At 40.5% G+C, this 7,789-nt stretch overlaps 1 non-coding gene across 1 annotated transcript; it reads right to left on the reverse strand.

Moving 5' to 3' along the window:
* Positions 1 to 3,039: 3,039 nt before the first annotated feature.
* On the reverse strand, positions 3,040 to 3,146 carry LOC141602976 (small nucleolar RNA R71). The gene has a single exon (XR_012524878.1). It is a non-coding gene; the product is annotated as a small nucleolar RNA R71 (small nucleolar RNA).
* Between the last annotated feature and the right edge of the window lie 4,643 nt (positions 3,147 to 7,789).

Consider the following 7,789-nt stretch of genomic DNA (forward strand, 5'->3'; position numbering starts at 1 on the left):
TTTTATAGATGCATCCTTTTACTTGTTTTCATGTGCTTAATGTTTGGATGCATCGCCATTTTGGCAAGCCCCACCTTGTCTGGTAAGAACACATCTAACCTCATACATGTCTTGTTGTGAGTTGAAGGGGCGGAGTGAGACTTGCTAATTGTCTCACATCGGCTAGGTTATAAATAAAGGTCATAGTTTTAGTCACCTCTTTACTCGGGACGAGCAAAGGTTCGGTTTGGGAATATTTGATGTGACTCGTATTTATACACATTTAGCCCCCTAACTAGCCTCGTTCCTATGCTTTCTTGTATGCATTAGGGCCATTTCTTATCCTTGGCTTCCTACTTTGCATATTCTATGAGGTTTTGTGTCCTTGGTAGGAGAGGAATGCTAACCTTGCTTATATGAAGCAAAACGGAGCTAAATGGATCACATCTAATGACCAAGCAACAAAGAGGAGACCAATACTAAAGGCCTAAGTCAATAAAACAAGTATTTGGGCAATGATGAAGGACCCCCACGGTTCCTCAATCATCTCCACGGATAATGAGGCAACCAAATGAATAAGAAGCCAAGATGACCTTAGGGACTGATGTGATTATAATTAGAGCATATTTAGTCCCCGAATTAGCCTTGTTCCCATGTTTTTTAGTGCATATTTGGGTCATTTATTGTCTTTAGTCCTTTGTTTTGCATATTCTTTGAGGTTTTGTGTCCTTGGTAGGAAAGGAGTGCAAACCTTGCATTTTCATGGCAAAATGAAGCTAAATTGATTGAATTCAATGACCAAGCATCAAAGAGAAGACAAGATTAGAAGGCCTTTGTATATATTATAGTAGATGGGAAATGATGAGAAAATATCCTTGCATCCCCGAGGAAATCCTAAAGGATTTTATGAAGAAAAAGGAAGAAAAGAAGAAAGAAAGAAGCTGTAAGATAATCCAAGCGTCTTCCCCCTGTGGACGCCCGTCCAAAACACCCCAAAACCGCCCGTATTCCCCATCTGGACCCCGTCCATAATCACCAGAATCCGCCCGTCCCGTGCCCTGGACGCCTGGATTCTCTAACAGCCATTTCGTCTTCTACAAGCTTCAAGGAAGGATGCGCATATTCTTTTAAGACCGACGAAAAGAAGACCGGAGTCTCCCTAGAGACTGGCGATTGCTCAAGGACTTAATCGTCATTTAAGCCCTTAGTAAACCCTAATTTATGTAACTAATCCCCAATATAAATACTCCATTAGGCTAATTAGAAGAGCATGTTCTTCTTAGCAATCTCTAGTGTAGTTAATATCAATCAAATCTCTCTTTAATCTTGTAATCAACATTTAATCTAGTTTTAATACAAGTTTCATTTCCTTAATCTCTCTCTCTTGTTCATCCTTTGTTTTGGTTAATTGAAGATTATTTGGGTTATTATTGGGAGATTGACAACCTTCCAATCAATCATCAAGTACTTCTATTATTCTTTGCTTTATTATTGGAATCATTAGTAGGTATAATTCTCTTAATCCCTTTTTAATTATTGTTAATCACTTTCATTTATTCATCATGTTTTACTTTGTTGGTATGATTGACAACCTTGCTAGCATGTTCAACATGATAATGAGTGAGTAGTTTCCTTAGCTAGGGTTAATGGGTGATTAGGGGAAACCAACATGGGGGATGATTCATGCTTAAATTAATATGTTTTCATAGTTTATTTGCTTGCTTGTTGTGATCTCAACTTATGCACATGTTATGTTTGATGAAATGCGAGCCTATGAATCCTTGCATTTTTTACCCATCACCTATCTTTTCAATGAGACTTGTAAGACATAAACCAACTCGAGTCTCATTAGACCATGCATATAGTTGAGTAGGGAAGATTAAGTCGACTTGTAGGTGTTGTACAATCTAATCGATTCGGCTCCGGGACCCAAACTTTCCTAGGATTGTAAGATATAAACCAACTCGATCCATCACAACAATAATTGCTTGCTTATAATTTGAGAGGATGTTTGTATGATCAATTCCCATGAATCCCCTATGACCCCATGACACCCTAGTGCCTTTTATCAATTGTTTACATCCCTTTTTAATCATCTTGCTTGTTTACTTTCATTGCTATTTAGTTTAGTGATCTTCTACTTCAAACCCCAAATTGTGACACCCTTAGACACCACTAGTTGCAATAGAAAATCTCATTTCAATTCCCGTCCCTTGGGATCCGACCTTTACTTGCCTCTTTACTAATTGTAGAGTTTTTTGTGAAGTTATAAATTGTGTTTTGGTCTAGGTGCTCCTAACGACAAGTACTGAAAACTAAACCTCCTCGAGAGTCCGACGAAAAATGGCGCCGTTGCCGGGGACGGTGTTAACTTGATTTAGATTTTCTTATATTGTTATTAGTTGTGTCTTTCTTTGCCTTGGGGAAGTAAAACTCCTCAAGGTTTGTTCTAATTATTTTCGAGTTGTTTGATATTTTGCATGTCTAGAAGATCACAAGGTAACTTGTTACCCTTTGATCACGAAATTGAAAGGACTTTGACAACCAATAGAAGACGTGCTAGAAGAACTTTGAGAGGTATTGGTGAGGTTGTAGATATTCAACCAAACATTATTGAGTTCATCAACCCTTTTGCAAGGGAAGGTGAGGAGAACCCAACACAAAATCCATCACAAAATCAACCCACAATGCCTAAATTTTCATCACATTCCATACCAACCGAGGAGAACCTACCCAATGGTACTCCCACACCACAACACTTAACCGGAAATTTCATTGCCAAATCCGCATTTATCCAATTAGTTGAAAGAAGCCAATTTGGGGGGATGCCTAGTGAAGACCCTCCCTCTCACATGGAGACTTTTTGTGACTATTGTGATGCGATATCTCAAACCGGTGTAACTCAAGACCAAATTCGATGGGTCTTATTTCCTTTTTTTCTAATTGGCACCGTGAAACAATGGTTGAAAGGCCTTGATAAGGCTACTCTCGGAATTGATTCTTGGAAGAAATTGGCTCTAGCTTTCTACAAAAAGTTCTAATCCACCGGAAAAGACTAACATGCTAAGAGCTCAAATTACGGGCTTTAAGCAAACAGATGAAGAATCTTTGTATGAAGCTTGGGAGCGATTCAAAGGAATTTGTCGCTCATGTCCTCACCATGGACTTAGCGAGTGGTTCTTGGTAAAACAATTTTGGAACGGTCTTTATGAAGACTCAAGAAACATTCTCAACATGGGATCAAATGGAATGTTCACCGAAGTTGATAACAATCAAACTTGGAACAAGATTGAGGAAATGGCGGTCCATAATTCACAATATAGTAGACCTCGCAAGGCTACTAGGGGAGGAAAGCATGAAGTGGACTCTATTACTCAATTGGGTGCTCAACTTAGTGCTCACATTGATACCATCAATTTGAAGTTTGAAAAAGCTATGGCTCGACTTGAAGAAGCCTCAAAATCACCAAAGCATCACGTTAATGCCATGGCGGCATCTTCATCAATCCCAAGTGGGATATGTTAGAATTGTGGAACATTGGGACATGACCAAAGTGAATGTAAGGGAACAAATGAACAAGTGAATGCTTTTCAAGCATACAAGAGTGGTACCCCTTATTCCAACTATTACAATGAAAACACCAAATTCCACCCAAATCTCTCATACGAAAGCCAAAATGTTCAAAACCCGCAACCAACATACACCCCACCTCCCATGAGAAACCAAAATCAAAGACCCTTTTACAACCAAAACCAAGGCTACCAAAATCAAACTCCATACAATCAACAAAATGACCAAGGTTTTGATGTTCAAAAAGCGGTCCTCCAAATGCAAAAGAATCAAAAAGAGTTTTTCACTCAAATGCAAAAGGATAGTCAAGTAAAGGAAATCACCATCAACAACATCCTAGCCCACACCAAAATGTTGGAAACCCAATTGACTCAACCAGCATCTTCAAACTCACAAAGACAAAAGGGGCAATTACCACCTCAAAGTAATCCCCCAAGACATGAAACGGTTAGTGCCATTCACTTGAGGAGTGGTACAAGGTATGAAGCACCGAAGAAGCAAGTTGAGGATGAAGTTGTGGAAGCTAGTGACAAAGAAGAAATTGTGCAAAACTCCAAGGATGGAGAACCATAAAAAGAAGAAGTTTCAAAGAAAAATGAAGACAAGGCCAAGGAGAAGGAGCCCATTGTGATTAGACTTCTTTTTCCGAGTCGTCAAGCCAAGACTAAATTTGATGACCAACTTGGAAAGTTTATGGAGAGTGTGAAGAATTTGAAAGTCTCGATTCCTTTCACGGAATTAATCAATCACGTGCCGGCCTATGCAAAATACATGAAAGACATCCTTACGAAAAAGAAGTCGATCCGGAAACTTGAGACTATCGCCTTCACTAAAGTGAGTAGTGCAATACTTCAAGGGAGTTCACCTCCAAAACTTAAAGATTCGGGAAGCTTCTCAATATCGTGTACCATTGGCGACACCACGATCAACAAGGCCTTATGTGATCTAGGGGCTAGTATGAATGTTATGCCATACTCGGTGAGTAAGAGGTTAGGGATGGGAGAGCTTAAATGCACCAATATCACACTCCAAATGGCCGATAGATCGACGAAGACACCATTAGGGAAATGGGAAGATGTTCCCATAAGAGTTGGGAATTTTTTCATCCCGGTGGACTTTGTCATTGTTGACATGGAAGAAGACTCCAACATTCCAATCATTCTAGGTAGACCTTTCTTGCACACCGTGGGTGCGGTGATTGATGTGAAGCATGGAGAGTTCACTCTAGAAGTGAGAGATGAGAGCATAACTTTCAATCTTGACAAGACCATGAGAGCTCCCCGTTTGCATGAACCATGTTTTATGGTTGATCATTATAGCCGTAAGGATGATAGGAAGAAGTCGGAATTCCAATGGAAGAAGAAAGTTGATGATGCTCCATTCAAAGAGCAAGTGAATTGTAACAAAGAGAGCTTGAAAAGCTCACCAAAGTCAAGCAATGAAGAGGATGGCCTCATTGGTCAAGACAAGAAAGTGGGAGAGTTGTCTCTATCAACTCAAGAGATCGTTAATGACCAATTAGATGATGTTTGTGGTCTTTGGGACGATGAGTTTGAAGGGATTTTCAATCCCTACATTGGTAATGCTATCGATAAAGACCAACATGAAGGACAACAAGGGCAAAGATCTATTGAGGATCTTTATCATGACAATGAACAAGCTTTTGACTACTTCTTCAAGGTGTTGAGCAACATCAACAACACCTTGGACATGCCCCCATGACATCTCACTAAGGATAAGAGTTTGGTGGAGTCCTCTCCAAACAACCATTTGTAAATATTTCTAACTCCCTAACTTGCATTTTAATTCTTACCTTGCATTCTTGTCATTTTTGGATTTTTTATGCTTTGATCAAGATATTTATCATTTTTGAGAGAAGCGAGGGAGGGACTAATGATTTTAATGATGTGTAGTGCTTTAGCTTAGTGTGGGGATAGCAATTGCCTAGGCTATTCATGCCTTAGTAGTGCCCCTACAATGAAGAACACGGGATTTGAAGAATGAAAATGACACGGGATATGCAAGTGCACGGAGGGAACTGAATCCGGGTAGACTAGGAGGAATCCGAGCGTCCTTAAGAGGAATCCGCTCGACTTTGGGGAATACGGGCGTCTGTTGCAGAATCCGTCCGTCCAATTGAACTGAAAAATTAAAAATTTGGGACTGTTATAGAATCCGAGCGTCCCAGCAGAGAAGACGCTCGTCTGGAAGAATCCGCTCGTCTTTGCAGAAAGACGCCCGTATTTTTGCCAGTGCAAAATAAGAAAACTCGCTGTAACAGAATCCGCCCGTCTTTATTGTAATCCGCTCGTCCTGCAACTGAAGAATCCGAGCATCCTAGCTGAAAGACGCTCGTCTTTAGGCGAGAATTCCTGAACCCAGAACAAGCAAAATCCGAGCGTCCCGAAGGGAATCCGCTCGTCTTCCCCCTACAGTTCGGAAATTTCGGGTGTTTTTAAATACCCCTCCCACATTCATTCCTTCATTCATACAGTCAAACCACTACCATAAACCCCAAAACCCCAAAACCCTCATCCTCTCCATCACCAAAACAAGATTTCCTCAACCAAATTCAACAAAATCAAATCCAAACTTCCATTCAACAACAATTAATCACTCCTTTTCCAACAATAATCAATCTAACCACAAAAATCTTCAACCTTTGAGTCGATTTTTGAAATACAAAGGCAAATCCTTTCATCTTAAAATCGATTTGGGTATAATTAGAAATTGAAGATTCTCAATCTTTTCTTGGTATAATCATCAATGGCAAGAACCGCACTCAAGGCAAAGGCACTCTCAAAAAGGCAACAATGCCTTCAAGCAAAGAAAGCTTCAATGGCTATGGTGGTTGCTAGTGCAAGCTTGGAAGTTCAACAACAACAAAATCCTCCCTTGGAAGCAACAACAACAACCCTGGAAATTGCTCAATTATCCAACTATCCGGAGGTAATTTTCATTTCTAACTCCCATAGGGATACATTTGCCAAGTATGCAAAGAAATCCATTGTACCCACCAAATTCATATGTGAATATGCCTTGAACAAATTGGGTGTCCTTGAATAAACGAAAACCTTCTTTGAAGCCATGGGGTTGGAAAAATTGTTTACTACAAGAGAATTGACATGCCCCTCCCTTACCTTGGAATTCTTAAGTTCATTGAAAGTGACTAAGGTAGAGACTAGAGAATACATCGAGTTTTGCCTTGCCAATGTGAATAGGCGCATCACCTTTGATGTTTTGAGTAAAGCGTTAGGTCTTAGTGATACCCCTCGTTATTATAAGAAGCCCGAAAAATATGACTCCACTCCTCTTTGGGAGGCGATTTCCGGGAAGAAATTTGAGAACTTTCATGCTTGCCGCGCTCTATTAGTCCACCATCCGGGCATTAGAGTGTGGCACAAGGTCATCGGGAATACTATCATTACAAGAAAAGACACTAACCACTTTACCAAGCTCGATTGTGTTCTACTTGAGTCGGCCTTAAATATTGGAAGGGAATTCACCAAGCCTTATAATGCTCTAAGGCTTTTGGTGGAAAGATGGCTCAATGTTGATTGTGGAAAGCAAGGCACCGCTTTTATCGTAAATGGAGGTCTAGTTACTCTCTTGGCCAAGTACTTTGATCCGAATTTCAACAAGGATAGCAAGTATGTGGTGAAAAGAGGGGGTCATCTCATTGACATGGATGCCATGATTAACAAGTACAAGTGGGTCAAGCATAATCCTCTTGACACCAAATATGGGTGGCTCACCAATGATGCTAGATCTTTTACTTTGACTTCCAAGATATGCCGCTTGAGTGTTCATAGAACAAACTACCTTCTTCCACTCTCAAAGGAAGCCGAATACATCATCCGTCAACAAAGGGGTGAAATTGAAATGCCCTCCTCCTCTATTGTCACACCACCCTATCCATTCAAATATCAAGAGTTCAAACCCGAAGGTATTGAAGTGGGCAATGACTACACGACTCTACTTATGCAAGAGATGCACAAACAAGCTTATAACGATCGGGAAGATGCATACTTGGCCCAATATCCACCCCTCCTTCATTTAGCTAGGCAAGGACTACTTGATCCTTCATGTCCTTTGCCTAGTTGGGCGGAAAGGGAAGTTTTCTTTCCAAGTGCATCTAGGGGTGAAAGACCGGGTGACGATGAGGTTGTCGGTGATGAGGTTGTTGATGATGAGGGCATTGTTGAAGAGGTAAATGAAGAATAAGAGGCTAATGAAGATG

The sequence above is a fragment of the Silene latifolia genome, chromosome 9, assembly GCF_048544455.1.
Source record: "Silene latifolia isolate original U9 population chromosome 9, ASM4854445v1, whole genome shotgun sequence".
Classification (NCBI taxonomy): Eukaryota; Viridiplantae; Streptophyta; class Magnoliopsida; order Caryophyllales; family Caryophyllaceae; genus Silene; species Silene latifolia.